This window comes from Oenanthe melanoleuca, chromosome 1 (assembly GCF_029582105.1).
Source record: "Oenanthe melanoleuca isolate GR-GAL-2019-014 chromosome 1, OMel1.0, whole genome shotgun sequence".
Lineage (NCBI taxonomy): Eukaryota > Metazoa > Chordata > Aves > Passeriformes > Muscicapidae > Oenanthe > Oenanthe melanoleuca.
Window position 1 is genome coordinate 81,632,721 of NC_079333.1, and position 22,393 is coordinate 81,655,113.

At 38.7% G+C, this 22,393-nt stretch overlaps 1 protein-coding gene across 21 annotated transcripts in view; it reads right to left on the minus strand.

Moving 5' to 3' along the window:
• INPP4A (inositol polyphosphate-4-phosphatase type I A) overlaps positions 1-22,393 on the minus strand; it is a 110,256-nt gene that overhangs the window by 61,927 nt on the left and 25,936 nt on the right. For 10 of the 21 annotated variants that reach the window (XM_056490992.1, XM_056490044.1, XM_056491418.1 and 7 more), the window contains exons 2-3: positions 8,316-8,376; positions 2,221-2,365 (exon numbers count right to left, since the gene is read on the minus strand). The gene's annotated coding sequence lies outside the window, so the exon portion shown is untranslated. Of the gene's footprint in view, positions 1-2,220; positions 2,366-8,315; positions 8,377-19,870; positions 20,072-22,393 lie in introns of those variants that run through there. The other 11 variants (XM_056491675.1, XM_056491251.1, XM_056490303.1 and 8 more) reach the window with 6 other exon arrangements.

Below are 22,393 nucleotides of genomic sequence, written 5' to 3' on the forward strand. Positions count from 1 at the left end.
GACTGCGAGATACATTTTTCCTGAAATTTGAGTGGGTTCCCTCAGATCTTATCAACTTTTCTTTTCCAGAAACATCTTCAAGTGATGTTCTTCCAGTTTTTCTGGGTATCTTTTTAAGTTACAGCTATGCAGGCCTGAGATGCTCCAAGTTTTGTCTCTCAGGAAGAAGCTTAGACAGATTTTCAAAATAAATGCCCAGTTTACTAGCCAGAAAAACATGACTTGGAGCTAAATAAAACCTAGAATACAGGGGGGAAAATACCAGATATATAAACTGGGACAGATTCTAAATTTGAGGTAGTTGACCATGACTAATAAAAAATAAACCTGAAAGAGCCCTTACACATTTTCATACTTCTCAATCCTCCCCTCCTTGTCATCCCTCCTCTTGGACTGTCATTCAAAGCACTCTGTTTCCAACAGAAGAACCCCTTCCAAACTACTGACAGTTTCATGCATAAACAGAGTTTCTTCACTGTGGCAACTTTCCAGCTAAGGACTGTGAGATCATCACATAATTGTTTTTACCACAGAACAATAACAACTTAGTACTACTATACAATAATTAATTAAAAAGCAGAAGGGATTAAAAAAAAAAGAGGAGCTATACTACTCTCCCCTGATATTTCTCAGCACTTAAAAACCTCAGAATCCCAGGCTAAGCCCTTATTAATGAACAAATAACTGGAGAACTAAACATAGTGCTGCCAGAAGTACATTAAAAAATTTTCTTTATGTGACATTTTCCTCCTGCTATTTTATGAAGACTTCTGGTAAAGAAGCAATCTGATCAATCTCTTAATAGCTGGTAAAGCCAATTAGAGCAACTCAGGATTTGCAACAGAGCAGAAAGCACATTACTCACCCTTGCTCAAAGGATTCAACACCTTTTTGAACCCAGTGTTGGGACAAAGCAGCATCCAGGGAAAGGGCAGCCCTTCACTAACATACAGTTTTAAGTTTCAGTGTTTGCCAAACTAAGGAGGTATCTGGAGCAAGGGCTGTCACTGACTGTAAGTGCTGCACCCATCAGTTGTCACTACAGGCAGATCATGGATCTACAACCACAGTTTTTACTTCAGAGCAAGCTTTTCTCTCAGTGGTCATGAGTTTGCTATCCAGCAGTCAGCTTCTAAATGTATCTTTGTCACAGGCTAAGCTTAACATGCCTTTGTCCAGCCCTGCAAATTCACTCAAAGCCTGATTTATGACACAGCTTTCCCTGTGCCATGCAGGGCAATTGCAGGGCAATACAGCAGACAGTAAGCATCACACTCTGCAGGAGCCATCAAAGAGCACAAGCTGCCAAACAGCCTAAGTCCAAATAATCTAAGCAATCATTGACCTTCATAAATCTTTAAGCTTGTCCCTAACTGTACATAAAGCATTCTCCTACTGACTATGTCATGTATTATGCAATTATCACTGTGCCTTCTATGTTGGTTAAATATTTTATCCACATGCTAGGTGCATGCACAAACTCAATCAGTAAGACATGTCATATATTCAGTTTGCATCACCTCTAAATCACACAAGTAAAAACTTCTGGTTTGGTATCATAATCTTCCTGCAGTACCATAATGTTGCACGTAGACCTGCATTAGTTCTGTGATGGTCTGCAGACATCCTGCATCTAGCTGGTATCAGCCACATTTCAAAGCTCCCCATAACTCTAACAGCAGAGCTGTGGTAATTACATTTCCCATTTTATCAGTCTCTCTGACATATCCAACACAGCTCTCAGTCTCTCAGACTCCTCTTGTAACATAAGCACTTTGATCATCCCTGCAGTTTTCCACAGAATGGTTTGGGTTGGAATGGACCTTAAAAACCAACCAAACCTGCCATGGCAGGGACACTTTCCACTAGATCAGGTTGTTCAGAGCAGCATCCAACCTGTCTTTGAACACTGCCAAGGATGAGGCATCCACAGCTTCTTTGGGCAACTTGTCTCACCACTCACACCATAAAAAATTACTTCTTCATATCTAATCTAAATCTACCTTCTTTCAGTTTTCTCTGCCTCTATTACATATTGACGTGAAATTTCTCAGATACTGCAAGAAGTGTTGCACACTCATTCTAGATCAGGTCCCCAGCCCAAATGCACCCAGCCCTCTCTCAACTGGAAATACCTTTTTAACACTTGCCTGTACCCCGTACATCATTTTCATGATGATATCAAATTGACAGACTAAAAACAAACTTGAACCCACTTACCCTCATATAGGCCTTTCTCCTTCAAAATCTTCCATTGCTGAATTCCCTCTTCATAGGAAAAGTTGTTGCATTACTTCCTAAGCTGAGGCTGTAGCACCATCCAGTTTCAGGCATTCAGCACTGATGCCAGTCAGGTGCCCAGGCTCTGTTAACAGTCAAGACAGAAAGCAGGAGTTGGGTGCCTAATTAAAAATCTGCCCCTTTCCACTGATTACATAAGACTGTCATATTGCTAATTTTGACACCAAGGTTAAACTGGGTAAGAGAATTCATGACACTTTGCTGGGTTGAATTCCATCCCTTTAGGATTATCTAATTGTCCAATTAACTGTATAGTTACACTATCTAAAACTGTGCACTAGAAATTAATATCCTCCCATCCACGAGTTTCAACAGCCTGCTTTCAATGCAGCATGCCAACAATATCAACTGCAGAATAAAACAAGACAAAACAAACAAAAAAGCCTCAAGAAAAATAAACAAGTCAACCCCCAGAGAATAATTCATCACGTATATCTACCTCCTTCTCTCTCTCCTGTGTCAGTTCTTTGGGTGCATTTACAGTTCTTACACTAACCTTATCTTCTGCCACCTTGAACAGTATTTTTGATGCAGCACCTTGTTAAACAGCTCAGAATCCAGAGAGACCAGATCTAGCCCATTTATTTTTCTAGAAAACCTACTTTCTTATTAAAAAAAGATCTAGGCCAGCTTGACACGACCTATCTTAGAAAAATAGATTGTGTTTCATCTTCCCTCCACTCAACTCCCATGTTTTTAATTATTTATTCCTTAAAAAAAATTCTAAGGTTATTAGGGTCAAATTAACAAGACTGAAGTTGCCTAGATCATATCTTTTGCATATAAAATTCAATAGTATGAGTAATAAAAATCGTCTAAAAAACATCTGAGTAAGAGATCTAGATTTCAATCATACATAAAAAGGTACTTTTAAGAAATTCCCAAATTGGAAACTCCCAATGGAGCAACTTAAAAAGCAATTCTGACAGCCAGAAAGTCTGATTGATTTTAAAATATGAAAGATGCAATAACTGGATGCTTCTTCCAAGAAATGTAAAATCATGTGTAAAGCACCCAAGACTTCCTGAAACCTCCTGAGACAAAAACACAGATATAGGTAAAGCCCTTGTATAACATTATATGTGTTGGACTCAATGATCTTGGGAGTCTTTTCCAGTCTTAATGATTCTATGTGAAATCCCAGTGCAAATCTGAAATGTTTGTGGGATTTTGTCACACAAGTCTCTAAGAGTCACAAAGTACCTTAAATTCTTATTATTCAGTACAATTTCTTATATTCACAAACTGTTGAATTACGTTTATGTAGGCTTTTTGATTACTTGGGTCACTCGAGCATGTAACATCTGGAAAAGTTTCTGTTATAAGGCATGATAATTTTTTGATAATATTCAAAAGGTTTATTAAAAGAATAAATACAAGAAAACTGTTAACATGCTGTAAGAATTTTGTGTTGTTTTTCTTCCTCTTCTTGTTGTTTTAGCATTTGGTATCTCAGCCAGCTTGACAAAAAATGCAAAAAGAAACCCTTAAAAGCACAAAACATTTCCTTAGTCTGCAATTTTAAGTTCTTTTTCTGACCCACTTTTGCATTTCTCTGCCTTGAGCTGAAAGTAATCATCTTGTTAAAAGGTAATATTTGTCTATGTTGCCTCCTTGAGACAAATTTGGCCTGAATTTTAATATACTCACTTATTGATTCATTCTTCAAACAGAAAAAGTGTGAGTTGTGCATCTTAGTGCTTTAGAAATAGGTTTGTAGCTGCCTGAACTTCACACAACAGTCAAAATAGGCAAGAGTTAAGATTTCTCTTGAACATCACAGCTAAAAATGTCTAATTGTGCTAAATTAATAGCTATGAGGCATCCAATAGGAGGGGTACAAGTGGAAGGGCAGGAACCAATCTCTTCTTTTTGGTGACCAGTGATAGGATTCCAAAGGAATGGATGAAGCTGTATTGACAAGGTCAGGTTGGATATCAGGAAAAGGTTCCTCACCCAGAAGGTGGTTGGGCACTGGAACAGGCTCCCCAGGGAAGAGGTCACAGCACGAGCCTGACCAGGTTCAAGAAGCATTTGGACAACACTCTCAGGCACATGCTGGGATTCTTGGGGCTGTCCTGTGTAGGATCAAGAGCTGGACTTGATGATCCTAGTGGGTTCCTTCCAATTCAGGAGATTATATGATCAAACAAATTCTGGTTCAGCAAGGTGACTGAGCTTAGGAGTAGCACACAAGAAGACATATACCCATAAGTTTCAGTTCCACTGAAACAAACAGAAGAGTTGAGATTTCTCCTGGTGTAGATTTTAAGACTGACCTGACTTTTTGGGAGAATTCAGATCACTGACAATTACTCCTGACTTTACCAAGGGCTGCAGATCCGCAGTGATGACAAAGGACTTTTATTGAGATGTCTGACTTCAGATTAAAGATATGAATTCAAAATATTTCCCTGCTCTCCCCAAAGTTATGAAAAATCCTGCACTAAAGTTAAAAATAACTATGAGCCTATTCTGCTATTTATTCTTCAGAGAGTAGCATGCTAGCAATGCCTCAGTCTGAAGCAAACTGCAGATTTCTTGTCTTTTATTGCAGTGCTTCAAGCTATTGCAGTCCATACATATGGACACTGTACAGAGTGTTTACAAGTGTGTTTGTACTGCACAGTCCAGACCTTTTGATCTGGGGAAGTCTGTACCTGAGAACCTACACAGTCAATTTCTATCTTATCTACCTAGCTAAAAGGAAAATAGTGATGAAACAGGAAATTATCCAAATGCAGAGTTTTCAAGAATTAAAGCATGGTAGGCAGCTGGTTTTGAAGGTTGGTTTAGATGGCTCAGATTGTTAATTCTCACAATATGTTTTAGTGATACAATTATTATTGAAACCCTCATTATTATTCTGTGGTAGTTCATCTATGTATTTCCCAAGGATAGTACTGAGATTATTAACAATTAGGTACTCGACATTTTGTAATTTAAATATTGTAACAGCTTTATAATTAAAATGCAAACACAGGAGTAAAATTAATGTTATTGAATTGAATGCAAGCTTGGGCAGGATAAAGTTCAGTAGAATTTAAAGGGCTTGATGTAAGAGTAGCATTTAATTCCAGAAAAAGCTCCATTTTTGTGCTTGCATAGAACATAATATAGACAAAATATTTATAAAATATTTTGCATTACATAAAATATAATAATATATATTATAAAAATATTTAATTATTATTAAAATAGTTATAAAAAGAGACAGAAAGCAGAAGAAGACAGAAAGAACCAAAGTAATAGCTCATAGATCACTGTCGTTTCCAGACACTTAAAGATTTGAAATTCTGTCTCTGCCTTCTCCCTGTGCCCTCTTCAGCTGTTCTCATTAGCTATGTGACATTATGTCCTCTTACTCTCCTCTCTTTCTCTCTCCCTGTATTCAGGCTCTATTCAACATCATTATGCCTTCGTGTAATATTCAGTTCTTCATCTCTCTCTCCACTGCTAAAAGCCATGGTCAGCTCTGTATACTAAAGCCAGCAGTCAGAAAACCCTCTAATGGAATACAGAATATTACAGAAAGGCCAAGCACCACACATCATGCAATGACTGCACGTGTAGGTACTGCAATTATACATGCCACATTGGCATGTGGCAGGAATCAATCTAGCATTAACAGGAGGATTTTGAACATTATGCTCTAAGAAACAAGAGCACTGCACATCTAACACAGCCACACAGTTACACATGGCCTGCTCTTCATTCATACTTTACAAATTGGCAAGAAAGAAAAAGGCACAAACTAGTAAATGTTGGTGGTTTTTGCTAAAAAACCCCAAATTGTAAAAGCAGATAGTAAACTTGCAGTAAAAGCTAACAACAATAATCATAAAGCAGCTCGCTGTGCTTATATTAATGATCACCTCTTCTTAGTCAGTCACCCATGCTGTTTGTGCTTTCATCGTCTACACCAGTACTTTTTATTTTTCAGATATGTCATCCTGTCTTATACACAATTAAGAAGCCTTAATAAAAAAACTATGTGGAGCTTTACATATGCAACACAGACTTTGACTCCTTATAAGAAGCCACTAAATCTACACTAGTGGAAAGAAAGTATGCAGCAAAATACCAAGCAAGCAGGCAAACAGAAGTGGTGGCATTCTCTTTTCCTTCTCTCCTATTTTCTCTCTGGACCTAATCTAACACAAAGCAGGTAGTATAATCTGACAATACAGAGTGAGTTACACAGCCAAGGCTGTATTTGAGAAACACTTAATTAGGATGATATGCTGTCCCTGTAGGAGAGCCCCAAATGCTGGATTTTAGCTCTATTATTATGGATTTCTTTGCAAGTGTGGTGATAGACCCCACAGGGGAGAAGTCATAGCTGTCTTGGGGTAGAATGAGAATTCTTTTTTAATTTCTTCAGCAAGAAACAGCACTGCATTGGATGGAGATGAAGGATTGCCTCAGGCATTTCTTTTCCAATGAAGACAATGATTAACAAAAGACAGAAAGATAGTATGAATGACTAGTATTACTGCAATTCCTTTACAGTCACAATATAGCTACAGGGTCTGGCAATACTAATTTGCTGCTGGCAACTTTATCCTGACCTTCTTGGGATGGAGAAAGAACTGTAAGTGCATGCCTGATTTCCAAGTTGTTCTTCATTGAGCAGTTCAAGATGGTGAAAGGAAAAAAAATTATACATAAGCCTCTAGAGCACTCTGTTGTGCACTCTATTCCATTCTGCCCCAATTAAACAACAGTCCATGGTATCGACCATTTGCTTTAATTTCAGATGTAGGCACAATTATGGCAGCACACCTCTCTAGACTTTTCAGTAATTGATTCTCAGTCTGCATTAAGACACAAATTTAACACGAGGAAAGCAATGCTGCAGAAGAAAGTATATCTGCTTTGTCTGCTTGATCTTACAATTTGAACTCCCTTAGCAGGAGAAGGGAATAACATCTCTGAATAGTCAATACAGTTCACCATTGACTCTACTCCACCATTCATTATTTGCTGAACTCTGTAAAAGAGCACTAAAGGCACTACATCAAGGACAAAGACACTAAGGTCCATCCTCAATTTCTGCATGCAACCATAAGCATCACATTTGACCAAGAGCATCCTGTTTCACCTCTCACTGCCTCCTATTCCCACACCAGCAAAACCTCCTGCCTCTACCAGAAGACTCATTTTATTAATGTGCTTCATACTGCCTTGCAGTTCAGGCCACATCCCCCATCTCATCAGAATATGTGGCACAACTTCTCTTACTCTCTGGAATACCAAAAGCAGCTGCTCAGCTCGAAACACAGCTGCTCTGCACACAGGAAGCAAGAGGAGTCATATGACTGAACTTTGCTTGGAAATGAGTGGCCAAGAGTCTTCTCACTTCTGTTAAGAGAAGCTTCACCATGACAGAGATTTGTCTCAGGGCCCAGTAATACGACCATCAGCCTCTGCACCTTGCCACAGCACAGGGCATAAAGCAGCTCTTTCACTGTGGAGAAGCAAATACTTGGCAAATGTTTGTGAAGTGCCCAGCAGGGTTCAGTTCCCCTGGGATGGTGCTCTATGCTACAGCAATGCTCAATGACAGGCAGACCTGCCTTCTTCCATCTCTGGATGTTTAAGGAGAAAAACTAAAGAAAGACTGGTTTGCTCTTACAGTAGAAACAGGCAACAAATATTGGCCTTTCAGCATAGGCTGTACTTTAAACCTCACAGACTTCCAGAAACACATAATTTGTCCACATACAAACATATCCTACAGTCACTAGCTATTGAACTTCCTCACTTCTGTGGGCAACTAAGTAAGAACAGAAAACCCCTGGTCAACATAATGAACTACCCACAATACAAACCATAGGGCAAAAGCATGCCACTGGTACCAGAACATCAAACTTTGCCAGTGTTTCATTATTTCCAAGGCTGAAGTTCCTTTAGATTTCTCTGCACCTAATTTATGATGAATCCTTGAACCCTTGCCCTCAGTGTCAACAGATTATCACACATTACAGTAGTAATCACTAAAATTATCTTACCTTACTCCACCTTTCACAAATGAAATTCAGCATGTGTATCCAGTTCTTTTTTTAATGAAGTCTGAAAGACACAAAAAGTACAAATTATTTCCGTCTGACTCAACCCAAATAAACAGGCTAGTAGTATAGAATTTTATTTTTGTGGGAGAGGGGCAGTAAGTAATAAGTATAGGAACAAAACCACAAAAAACCTACCAAAAAATGCTGAGTGTTAACATTTTATAACACAGCTTCTCTATCATTTGAAACAAAATTGTTCATTCAGTTTCACACTTTCACCTCTTTATTTACACTCAGAGAACAAAGTTTGTATAACTGGGAGGTAGCAAATAACTCTATGGATCAAATTTTTTACCTTAAGGTCAAAGCATTTCAAGTAGTATGCCTTCCAGTATAATTTTTAACCTGAAATATCTACCATTTTGCTTCAACAGGGCATGTTAGAAATCTTTGACTGTGGCACCATAAAACTGTGGCAAGTCAACAGGCTCCTATGTGGAGAAGATGCTTCTTTATTAAAATGTACAGATGGGGCAACCATATAAATATATACAGTAAGATTAATAAAGATAAATCCTTAATTCATAGAAAAATGGAGTCATAAGCAAAGCACTCCTCAAAACAATAATTCAGGGAAGATTCATACATAAAGCAGTGTTCAAATGCCTGATGCAATTCACCAGTTTACAGCAAAACTAACAAAGGAGAACCAGGACTGAAGTAAAAGAAAGAAGTTAAAAAGTACCAAGATAAAGCAACACACTACAGACTAAAAAGAACTTCTGCTACCAAATGGGAGCTTATCAGTTGGGAAAAACCAAGAAGAAAGAAGGCCTTCCAGTCAGATAACACAGTCACAGAAAAAGAGAGATACTTCAGCAGGGTGTACCAGCCAGTGTGCTCCTGTTGCTACAAGCAGCAGCAAGGAAACTTAGTCAGAAACACTTGCTACAGTAAGCTGGACACCACCCAGCCCAGCCTGCAACATGCAGAGAAAGGCTTGTGCAGGCAAGGAAGAGCCACCTCTGCAAAAAGATTGTTAAACTCAGCAAAGTGGGAGCTGAGATGAGTTACAATTTGCTCCTGAGAGATACATGACAAGGGCTTTCATCAGTGAGCTGAAAAGGAGTTAAGATAAACAGGATGTAACAAAGTAACAAAGCTAAGCTGAATAATAGCAAGGAAGAAAGACAGTTTAGCCAAGGGTAACCTTGTTTTCCATATAATAGGAGTGCTATGCCAATGCTGTAACTAGACTTAACTCAGGAAACTGCATTCAGCCGCCTGCTTTCATGGACTCAACAGCAAACCATGGAAAACTTCTCACAAAATTACATCTCTTCATAGAAGTGGCCTGCAAAGCAGCTTAGGTTTTGTTCTCTTTCCATTGTCCAAGGCAAAGGCAGAGGTTCACATCTCTGACAATCAGTTCAAATGAGAAGTTACAAAGCATTTAATTAACCTGGCTTTTTGTCCTCCATGAGAACAGAGACATCTAACATTACATGCAGCTCTTTTCGGGGTAAGTATGATATGCAAGTTATCAGAAAAAAAAACTCATATACTATTTAAAATTAATTTGAAAAGTTCCAATTTAATATCCTTTATAGCTTCTTCAACTGTATTTATTTAGTATGGGTTTTTTTAGTTGTTTTTTTTTTGGTTTTTTTTTTTTCTTTCTCCACTCTAAAAGCAGGACAGATGCTGCAAAAGCTCCTAGATACCATGAAGGCTGCTCCCAAGGTAAATCAATGCCAGTCACAATCACAAGATCAAGGGCTGATACTGTGGACCTACTACACTAAAATCCTGTAATATACTGTACCACCATTCACCTTCAGGACATCAAATATAAATACTTAAACAAGTAACCTGACAGTTATTATTTATTTAATTTAAAGGAAGAAATTAAAATGGCTGAGATGATAAAGGAATCTAAAAATTCTATTCACAACACTGTGACAAAAAGCAGCTTAGTTCTGTGGAGACAGGCAAATCCTTTTCAACTTATTGGCTTAGCTCAGGTATCTGTAAAATAGAGACAACTCAATCTAGTAACTACATCTTTACTGCCAAGTTATATACATAACTTGTTCACTATCTTCAGCAAGTCACACCCATCATGCAAAGCAACACTGAGATTAGTGTTAAACTGATGTGTTTTAAAATCAGTCCATCAGTGAGATTTTTTAAAAAAATCTTTCAACTTCTGCAGAGAAAGCAAGACCTACCTACCAATCTCTCTGCAAGTTCTCACCTCCTGCAGATGCCCTCCTGCTCTGCACCCCTTCTGAAAGAAACTTCAGGTCTTCAACTACATTTCTAGAGGCAATCTTTAAGTTCTCCTCTGTGACACAACCACAGTTTTTAATTGTACTCCAGCTCTGTTGCACTTTGGTACCTGAACCCTCAAAGTGCAGCTTTAGCTATAACAACTAAAGTGAAGACCAGCAGCATGTGCCCAGGTATTACATTCCCAGAGATGCCAATGGCACTTGCAGGTGAACAATTCTAACTGGGCACCAATTCAAGTCACCCTTTGTCATCCCACACTGTAACGTGTTTAAATTATATTGCCCTGTAATAGCAGTAAAACCATAGCAGAGTGTGGTAATGTACTACTGTACACTGCACCAAAGGACCTTTAAGGTCAAAGGACTTCTGCATGTTCTGCCCTCTGTCTCTGGCCTTTTCCATTAAGATAGCTTCATTACAGGAAAAAAAAAAAAAAAATCATTCTCTTAAAGACTGCAGCATGGTTTTGCTTAATTAAAACCATTATTGTTTTGCAATTGACTGATGATGGCAATTCAAACCTTAGAGCTTGCTGCCAGATTTTAAAAGCCATTCAGATCCTTCACTGAAGGGAAATTATATAGAGTGAGGCTTTTTTTTCCTTCCCAATCACTTATACTTGCATCCAGGAAGTATAAGGAAAGCATCAGTTCTGAATTAAATCTGCCACACCATTATTCCAAAATGCAGAAAGTAAAGTGCATGACACCATTTTCTGTAGAAAAACATCAGTGTAATAAAAAACAAACATAAAAGTAATAGGGAGTATATTATGCATGCTCCCACTGGAAATCCCGCACTTTCTCCTCCATGTTCGCTTCTTTCTTTCTGACTCACTGGATATCAGCTAAATCATTCCAGGAAGGAAGGCACAACTAACACTTTTCCTTTGCAATTAAATGTGGTGCCAACACCTCTGAAGGGTACCTGCAACCCATGATACCAGGTGTGATTTTGTCTATTATTTAATCAGGGAAAAACAGAGCTACTTTGACTGGGGGTTAGCCTTGATATATTTTGTCCAAGCTCAGTCCAACAGATGTGCTATTCCCTCAAGAGCTGTACCAATCTAAACTACTGTCTCTCATTGCCTGTCCTCACTTTTCCCCTCCTTCTGTCTGTCAGCAAAGTGGCACACGTTGGTATAACCTAAAAGTCTTAAATAAAAAAATTCCAAGCACACCATATCAAAAGCAAATAAACAAACAAACAAAAAAAAAAAAACCCTACCACCCCACCTTGCTTCTCTCCAGAACTCTTGGGCAGAACAAAAGAGCAAAACAGAACACTTTGAAAAAGATACAATGCAAAACCAAAGCTCTTTAACAAGCTTGGGATGGGGAATGATTGTTTCCTGATAATACTGGCAAATTTGAGGAGCAAGAACCTCTGCAGTGGAAAAGAAGCTGAGGATGAACCACATGACAGCAGAGCTGCAAACTAATGTTCATTCAAAGCAAGTTGTTAGACCTGGTGTAGCTCAGAAGATATTTCCTGTAAACATAGTTTAAAGGCTCCAGTTTCCAGTAATCAGCCTACAAACACAGGCAGCATGTTCTTTTTCTAGCAGACAGAAGATAGAAAATACTGTGTGTCCTGCTGTGCTCTGTCTGATCTCCTTTGCTTTGAGGCAAATAAAATTGCATTGTCCAAACTCTCTTGGAACTTTATATGATTTCCTTGATTTTTCATTCCCCATTTTGAAATACCAGTTTACAGGAAACATAAGAACATAAAGAAGATAAACTCACTTCATTCTGAGCAAATCATTACTGTGATCAATATGGCACCTCTTTTTGCAGTACTTACACAAGACACTGTCACCACTACACCAAAATATACCTTCCAGAAAGAGTAAACTCACCTTATCTTCATCTCATTTCCCCAGAATTATTTCAGATTGGCTTGCATTATGTATGCAAACTGTACTGTGCACATTATGTACACAACATTAAATTTTTATCTATTCTCAGCTCCTGTTTGTGAAGAAATAAAACACGTGTCTGCAACTCTATCACTTGGTTGCAGCAGTGCTAGGCTGTGTTCCTGAAGGAGTCACAACTTCTTGTTGGGCAGAAACACAGGAACAACAGGTACTTTTTATGAAAAGAAAATCAGAGAGCACAGCAATACCTCCCCAGGTTGAACACAAAGAGTCAGAACCCAGAGCATGACCCAACATTAGGTCCATTCCTCAACACTGTCAAATACAAACCTCCACAAAGTCCATCTAGATAAAGAGTGCAGTTCTGCCAAACGGAAAGCCCCGTTTTGAAGAGAAGGAAGAGAAGATTATAAAAGACAGTCTCAAGGTCAAATTGGTTTGCACAAGTAGATCCTGTATTTCATATTCTATTTTTACATACTAAAGAGTTTAGTTTGATTTCACAAGCATTAGTGACCCAATCATATGTTTATCCAAAAAAGATGATGTGACACCCAGGACCATGGTGCACCAACTGTGAACAGTTTTGTAATAGTGTTGACAGTAAATGAATGGTGTCCAGTATCTAAAATTCATACTCTCCTTTCATTTATACTATCATTGTCACAGAAAGACACATTTTACTTAGCTACCAAATGCCCACAATGCCTCTCCCTTTTTTATCATTGGAGGCAATGGTTTCAGGCTGGATAATATTTTTCACTGTAAAACTAAACATCCAATGAACAATGGTTGGAAATTATCTTCATGCAGTGTAATCAACTGATAATTTCCTGAGGATGTTCAGTTTTACACAAATTCTCAAGATGTTGAGACATTAAGATGGGTTTTCCTTACTGCAATGACTTTGTAATGTTCATTTTATGAGCCCCCAAAAGAGGGGGCTCATGTAAATGGGAACATTGGGTACTCCAGCCATGAAACACACAGTACAATATGGAGAAATCTAGGCTGCATTATTAAATTTTCATATAATAGTCATGTTTTCTCAGAAATGTGAATCACAAAGGAACAGGGAAAAAATGCAAATTCTAGGGAAGTTGGGAAAGATGTCATACTTTCAAAAAATAAATGCTGCACACTAACATTCTTTCTTCATCAGCTACCACAGCCCTCCCCAATGCCTATTTGACACATAACTTCTTAGCAATCTTTTAGATGTCTGCAAATGTTGCTAGTGACAATAAAGCACTGTGCTATGAAGAAAAAGCTCTTGCCATTTATCCTGGATGCCTTGCTCATGACTGAATAGGGGATCAAATCTTCACACAAATTGAGTCAAATTAGTAGGGTTCTTAGTAGGGTTCCTACTTAACACAAATACAACGCCAGCTAAGCAGATATCCACTGGTAAGTGTTCTGTCCTCCATTTGTCTTTCTGCTAAATTTTACACAAAATTGCTATTTAAAGACACCCCTGGCTTTTAATGAGACAATTCTTACCTGTGCCAATTTCTTTTCTAGGCTACAATAAAATCTTACTGACAGCCCTTTGTGACATTTTGATTTTCCATGAAATTAAAAACTATGGTGATGTTTAGATATCTGAAATATATATCGCACTAACAAGCACAGAAAAGAACGTGCAGTTCTTCTTGAAGTATTAGGAAATATTTGCATGTCCAAAAAAAAAAAAAAAAGGCAAAGCATTTACAAGGAAGTCAGAATCAAGACAGTATAGGTGTTGAAGCCAAACTCCTCCCTTCCTCAGATCACACACACACATAGACACTAGCAGCCTTCCCTCACTTCCACACACAAAAGGAGCTGTTTCACTCACATTCTCACTTGTGCAAATGGAAGTTTATCCTTCCATGTGCCCAACCAGGCTCCATTCTCACCACTCTCTGTACCCTAAAGGTGCTCAACTCTTTCCACTATGCCCATGCACTCTGCCTCTCTTACTACATGCCAGCAAAATCTGCCTTTCTTACTATGTACCAGCAATACAGTAGTCACTTTTCCATGCAGCTTTCCTACATAAAATCAGTTTTCTGTAGAAGTGTCAGCATTGTACTATCATGTTCTCATCAGAATCCACAAAGCTATGGGACAATGATGAGAAATCTTTGTTATGTAGGCAAAACCACAAAGGCCACATTCTTCCTATTACTCACTACCTCCTGTTTACCAAAACACAATTGAAAGTCATCTATTTCTCTCAGGAACAGAGAATAATTTAAGAAACTTTTCCCACACACCCACATTTGAGAGAGTTTACGACAGAAAGAGATCACTCCAGCCAGCTCAGCTGCGTGCATTTTTATGTCATGTATTTAGAGCCATGATGCTTATATTTAGTGATAGCAATACTTGTGACACAATCCTTTCCATGCAAATCCACCATGCTATCATACAGAGCTCAAAAGAGCTCTTCTTCCAAGTTTTTCTGAAATAACAGAGGACACTGTCAACATGGCATTATTTATTCCATGTTCTTGTAAGTGCAATATACAAATTAACATTTTACCATTTTGCTCCATACAGCCTTAGGAGAAGCCCTGTCAAATGCTTGACAGAAATAACACTGAATCCTGAAAAAAAATAAATCTCATGCTCTGAAGTCAGACCACTTGTGTCTATTTCTGAAATGAGACAGAAGAAATCCTTTATAGCAGTTTGTATTTCAGGAATCTGGGACTTATAGTACATTCACCTATCAGACACAGGAAACCCAATGAAGTTACTGGCGTTTAGTAAAATCCAGAATATTGCAGTGCTCTGTTTTTGGTTTTGTTGTTTTTTTTTTTTAAATATTGCAGTGCTGTGTTTTTGGTTTTTTTTTCTTAACAGCAGATTTGCTGCCCAAATAACCTGTATGCTCTGTTATTCACCTCTGCCTGTAGCTGCTTTGCCATCTGGCACTATCAAGTATTTATCTAAAAAGTAAATTTGCATTAAGGATCATGAATCCACTCCCTTTAAACTGTGTTTCACATAGAAAGTCAATTCACAGTTATATGATACATCAAACCTACCAATTAGGTACTGTTTGTTTAAGCTCACACAGACAAGTCAGAGGTACTCTGCTGCTTTAAAGGCAAAGCATCAATTTGAAATGAAACTGAGCTAAGCCCAGATTTCTTCATCCCTATAAAACACAAGGACGATTCTGAACAGAAATAACGTGCCATCATAATCCAGGCCATAACCTCATGTAACCAGAGCAAAATGAACTATCCTCATCCTTACACTGGTTCTGACTCTCGAGTAGGACAGGAGGACTATAGTCATGAAATCAAGTGAAAACCCTGACCCTGAAGGCAAATGAAAGGACCATCATTGTTACACTCAGAATATAGGCTGTACCATTCACTCTTTATTTAAACTAGCACAAGCTTCAAAATGCACAAAGGTTTAAACAGACAAAAAACGAGACCATGACTTTTTCTTCCTGATGTAAAAGCTCGTGCAACACAATGAGCTGGAAGCCCCTCTACCAGTTCAGGCCTTCCAGGGCAAACAGGACATGTTCACCACCTCCCTCTGTGTCCCCCTGCTTGACCTGCTCCAGGATTAAGTGCAGAGCTTTTCAGGACACACTATAAACAAAGATTTAACCACTCTTTCCCCTTTCTCTCTAAAATCAGGCAACAAATCTAATCCCTACAAGAAGACTTCTTCAGAAAACAGGAAAAGGGGCCAAAGAGGCGCCCTCTAGATGCTTACACTTATGCAAGACCCCAAAAATAACTCATGTAAAAATTGTCATCACTAAAAATTACACAAATAAAGAGAGATCTCCAACAAACAAGATGGTCCAGTACTGCAGATGGTGCTATTCATACTGCTCACATGCAAGGATTTTATTCCAATATAACTCCAGTTTATATGGGCTTATTTCAAACATGCAAAAAAGGAAACAGAAACTTGTTAAAAAACCCACAACTCATATAATTTTTTTCCTCCATTTCAAATTCCTATTTGAAAACAGAAATGCTGTGCTGTTCTCTGACAAGGATGTACTACACAAACACCAAGATGCTGTTTTTTCATATACTGCAGAATACGTTCTCAGGAAATCTAATGTCAAACAGCACATCACCACAGAAAATATGGCAACTATTCTTTCTGGGGAAAAAACAGAAATCTTATTCAGTGCATGAGCCATCTTTTACTCTGTGTAAAACACAGCTTCTAATACAGCAGTGGTCCAGTTTGGGTTACAACAAAAAAATATCACTCATATTAAAGATGACTCACATAATTGAATTGCAATGACAGGATTGGATTTCCTCTAAGTTCTTCATCAGGCAAGGCTAGTTATAAACCATTGCTAATGCAGCTTTTGTGTAAAATAAGAGAGCAAGTGCTTCCTCCCACTAAAGAATTTTGGAGAAATGCTTTATTTTCTCTAGGGTCCTCAGTTCTCCACCTACTACCCACAGCAACAGCTCTGTTTCCTGCAGCCATTTCCTGCTGTCACGGCAGGGAGAGGTAGAATAAGGTGGCCAAGGATGATGCCACTGTCTGTTTTGAAACTTCTGCTCAAGGACTGAGAGAACAGAACATGTAAGAGATCAGAGTTAATCCAGCAGCTCCCCAACTGCCAGGAAGGCTGACAAAGGGCTCAGAGTAACACAGAGCATGGCCACAAAAGAAGCCACCAAAAAAAAAAAAAAAAAAAATAGCAGGAGGTTTTACAAAGGAAGAAACAAATAAAGGACAGCCTGAACACCCCACCTGTTGTTTGGAACAGAGGCAGCACAAGGAAGTGCTGAATTACATGAGCTTTGTGGCATTCGAGGCTTTCTTAGGTGGAAAACCTACCAAGGGGAGAGAATCCACACCTGAGCAGCTGAAGTGAGAATCAAAAAGGGAGCTTAAATTTCAGCAGGAAGTTCACAAATGCTTTAGAGAAGGCAAAAATAACAAAACATGGCTCTGTAGTAATGCAGAGATGAGAAAAACAGCCGTGATATCCTGTAGGTTAAAACAGGAGGGGAGAATAGAGAGCTGGGATCTTCTGTCTGGGTTTACAGAAAAGAAAGGCCAAGGAGATCATGAACTCTCACAATTCAAGTCTTGCCAAAAGTACCAGTGAAATAATCCAATGAGCTCCTGCCACTTGCTACCTTTGCAGCCTAATACAAAGCCACCTTAAGGTAACAAAACCCAGCTTTCAGGGTGTCTAGAAAGCAGATTTTTAGTCCTGTTATACTGACTGCAAAATCCCTCCATAGAAGGATCAAATGGAGCTTGATTATTGACAACAATCACTACTGGAATTGCATTAATTCTTCACAGAAGCTCTCCAACTCACATCAAGCAAACTGTCTAGCTATCTTGCAAAACTGGAATTTTTGCACTTTTTTCAGCTGACATTGTTTTTCCCTTAGTGGCATCCCAGCAGCAGAGGGACATGAGGACGACATGAATCAGAGGGAGTTCTCTCTGGTGGTCAGCTCTTACACAAAAAGTCTATGGACAATAGATGGAGAGAATGCCTTCAGGTGTGTGTTGATTTAGGGGCTGTCATCCTGCTTTCTAAATGTTAAGTATGTTCTTAAAATGTGTTTTGAAAACATTAACATTAATTACTTAACTGTGTCCACAATGTGTTACAATAAAGAAATTACGTAAACTAAACCGAAGATAATTGAGTTTTATTACAATAAATCATTTGTTTTGACATAATACAGAATTTGTACCTAAAGGCATACTGAAAAGGCAATCATTAAGGCACAGTTCTGACACAATCCTAAATAAAAGTAATTAAGATACAAATCAGTGGGAAAATTAAGACTGTAAAGAACCCAAAACTTGTTTGGATTTGGGAGGAGGAGACTGTCATATGCCAGAGCTTTTTTAGTGAGCAGTCCCCAAACCAACCCTAACAATGTTTAAACCAGTTTGCATTTATAATGCTGTAGCATGAGAAATATTTAATATCAGAAACATAAATCATTAAAATTAGACAACAAAATTTTCCCTCTGGGAGTTGGGCATCCATGATGAACATTGCTTCAAAAACTCCTCTCACACTGTAGTTTTCCGAGTTGGATGTCAACAGAAGTATAAAGATGCACAAACAGACCTTACTGTCCATTTTATTAAGACAACTAATGTATTTTAAAAGCTAGAGCTACACCAAACCTGGTTAATTCATAGCAATGAAAACACTGTACATCAGCAAATGCTATAAACTAGCAAACAGAAGAAAAATCTAAAGTATGCTGTCATTTTAAAATGCTATTACTACGCACTGTATTTCTTCCAGAGAAGATGACAGTTGTCCCTTTTATGTAAATTCTAAATGGAAACGAGTGGTAATTTCAAGTACCTGAGAGGAACCTAGTAAATGATGAGGTTTTGAAAACACCCTCATTCCCTCCTTCTGAAAATAAACACAAGTGATCTGGCTCTCTTATTACTGAAAGCAACTGCCAACCTCACTGTACGATGCTCTTTAGAAGGATACTGCTTTGCCAGTCCAAAATAATTGGGGGAAAAGAAAAAGAGAAGAAAATAAAAGAAAAAATAAATTAAGATAAATTCACTACTGCAGTTCAAAACCAGAATCTCTAGCTTTTAAAATCTCTTGTGGGGAATACAGCAAATGCTCAAGGCTCAGTGGATTCTACATAAGCATAATAAGCGATACCAGTCTAATCTGCATTAAAATTATAGCACTAAAGTGAGTAAAATAGCAGTAAAACCACTACAGACAAATTTTATACCTGCTCTGCATATGTCAACACTAACTAGAATATGTCTCATTTTTTGCATATTACTAATTGTCAGAACACAACATACGTGCTGTTAGTGGCACAAGATGAAAATCACCCCAATATCTGGAAGCACCATTTATAGTATTTGAAGAAACTGTTTACATCAAGGCACTGCAAGGATCACATGCACAGTCCCAGCCCCACAGTGACTCTAAAGGTAAACAATTATTTCTCTTCTTCTAATGCAACTGCTTTTTTTATTCTATTGACACAGAAATTCAGTAAGCAAGAGCTAGAGAACTGCAGCACTCTCCAAAGAACAGAGAGCTGTTTAAAAACTACTTGTTTTCCTTGCCCTACCGTCTAGCAGCACTGTTTCTTCAAAAGAGGTCTTCTGTCCTTAACATGGCTGCCATGCCTTACATAACATCAATGAATGAGAAAGTAGTTATTTTGTTTCCTAGGACGCACACTGCCCATTAGCCATATGATTCTCCATATGGCACAGAAAACAGTCCAGACAAAGCTTTGCAGTAACACAGTTCCAAAGATCAGCATCCTCTGAGAATAACAGCAACAGTAATTCAGACTTCAGAGGCTCCAAATTCCCTTTGGTACATATTTAAATAAACAGGCATTCTTACCTTAAGAAAGCAATACTGACAGCAGTGCTCAGTAGAGCCTCCTCTGTTTCATCTGTGCTTGTAAAAAACAATCTTGGTGCAACTGTCCGCTGCAGCAGGTAATCAATAACATAACCTGCTTCTTCTGTTGCCAGAGCTGCTCCATCTGAACGCTAGCTAACGTGAACACTGTCACTGTGAGTCATAGCAGTGACTCAGAGCAGATGCAGAGCTGCAGGAGGAGTTTAAGTTTCAAGGCTTCCTCTCGCTCCAGCTCCCTGTCACACAGGCACTCACTGCCTGCCTGTGTCTCTGTGTGTGCCTGCAGACTGCCCCAGCTTGCTTTTGCAGCACAAGTTGGATTCTATTCTCTGCATAATATTGAAGAGGGGAATGGTTTTGGTTTGTTTGTTCAATTTGGGGTTTGGGTTTTCCCCCTACAGAACAGTAATTCTGCTCCTTCACCACAAGTATATTTATTGGGTATGCAAAAGCTTGCTCTGCAGTCCAAATCAATACCGTGGTATGTCAGGTGATGTGCTACTATGAGATACCTGTGGGCTCACATATGTCATCAAGAATATGGACAGAACTCAAAAAAAACCCAGGAAAGACTATAAAATGAAAGTATTGAGTTTGGGCAATACCAATTTATTCACGACAACTTCATAGCAAAGTATATGATTTCATTAAGTACTCTGGGCATGGCAAATTAGGACTCAAATTTGCAGTGAGATGAAAGAATCATTGGAAGGACAGTAGGAAGGGATACACATGAGCAGAAATGCTGTGTGCCTGACCAGTTTAGCAGGGAAAAGAGCCTATAGGAAAAGAGAATAGCTGCATTATATACAGGAGCAGTGCATTCGGGGTTGAGTTCTGTAGCCTCCCCCACAGCTATCCATCTCAGCAGGCACTGATAACCTAGTCAAAGAAGCATTTTGAGCACACATTTATTTCCCAGGCCTGTCAGACTCCCCAGCTCGAACAATCGAGAACAGGCATCATGAACCAAAGTCAGGCACTTAACGCTGGACACTGTTGATATGCACTGCTGTACTGATCCCACTCATTTCTGAAAGGCACATTATACTAAGCAGTTGCAGTATTTAACAGATTCAGCCTTCAAGAGAGGCAGATGAAGCCATCTAGCACTGAGCCATCAGGTTAAGCACATGGAAACAAATTACAGTGGGATGAATCAAGCAAGTATTGTCAAAAGAAGAAGGTAGCTGAAGGAGCAATGCCACTAAAATGCATAGACCTGCTTAACAGCCACTCATATAAACATCCCAGATAGTTTGGGGGAAAAACACTTGGTTTATGTCAAAGCACTTGCAGCTGAACATTATTCCTCATACTTAGCAAATGTCCAGTTGGCTCTCACCCAGCTAAACAGATTTGTGTTGAGATTTCTCATGGAAAGGCTAATATCAAAGCATGACTTTCACAGGTCTGTGTGTTTCAACATTTTAAAGAATTCCTTCTTTCTCAAAGCCCAGTAAAATGAAAGGTACCCCTGCCCATTCAATCCAAGTATATGTGCAGCACTCTTCAGGAGTGTATCTGACTGTTAAAACTGCTGAACAAACTTTGTACTACTGATGGTGAATGTTTACTCCATGTATCTCAAAGCAGCCAAGAACACTGCCTTGGCAGGGATCAAGAGACGAGAAGGAATCAAGCTGAGCAAAACAATCCTTGGAGCATGGTCATGGATACAGCATAAACAAGGAATAGCTGGTATCTATGAAGATATATTGAATTAAATTCTTTCCCCTAAAACCATTAGTATTCTATCACTAGGAATATCTTCTGTTGAATCCCATCCTTTCCCCCCATATACTAATGACAGTGAATATTTGCTTCTGTCAAGCTTCCAAGGTTTTAATTTCATGTTTTAAATGCTTGAATAGGCAAGAGAATCACAGAACCATCTAAGAACCACGGTGTCAGGGAAAAAAAACCAAACCAAAACACAAAAACCACAAAAGCAGCAACAAAAAACCAAACCAAGACCCCTGAGATTTTAATCAGGAAAAGTAATATGGTCCAAATGGCATCTATGACACAGACAGAGAAGAAGACAAAACTGGATGATACTTCACATGTCTGGGCATTTGGAGGACAGTAGTTTGTTTTCTCTAGGGAGTTAGGGAGTTGTGTTTTTCGTCTCCTTTAAGATATATTGTATGCAATTGTTTATCTACATTCAACTTTGTGCTGCTGTCCAGCTAAGAGCAAAGATTTGGATCAAAGCTGGCTCAAAGAAAAGAACTGTTAAAGGCCTGAAAGAGATAATGGACACCAAGAGGGAACATCCTCTGTGTAGAATGCATATACTTGCCTCAGCTGCAAATGACCTCATCTACAAATCAGATGCGATTTAGCTGCTGTAGGCAGCAGTTTCCTGTTAAAATTGATCAGTCTTTTTTGCTGAACTTTCTGCAGTAAAAAGGGGTTGGGTCAGGGGTTAAAAAGTGGGTACACCTGAAGCTTCTTACCCCAACAAAAGTGAGCATACACAGATGTGGATGAAACCTT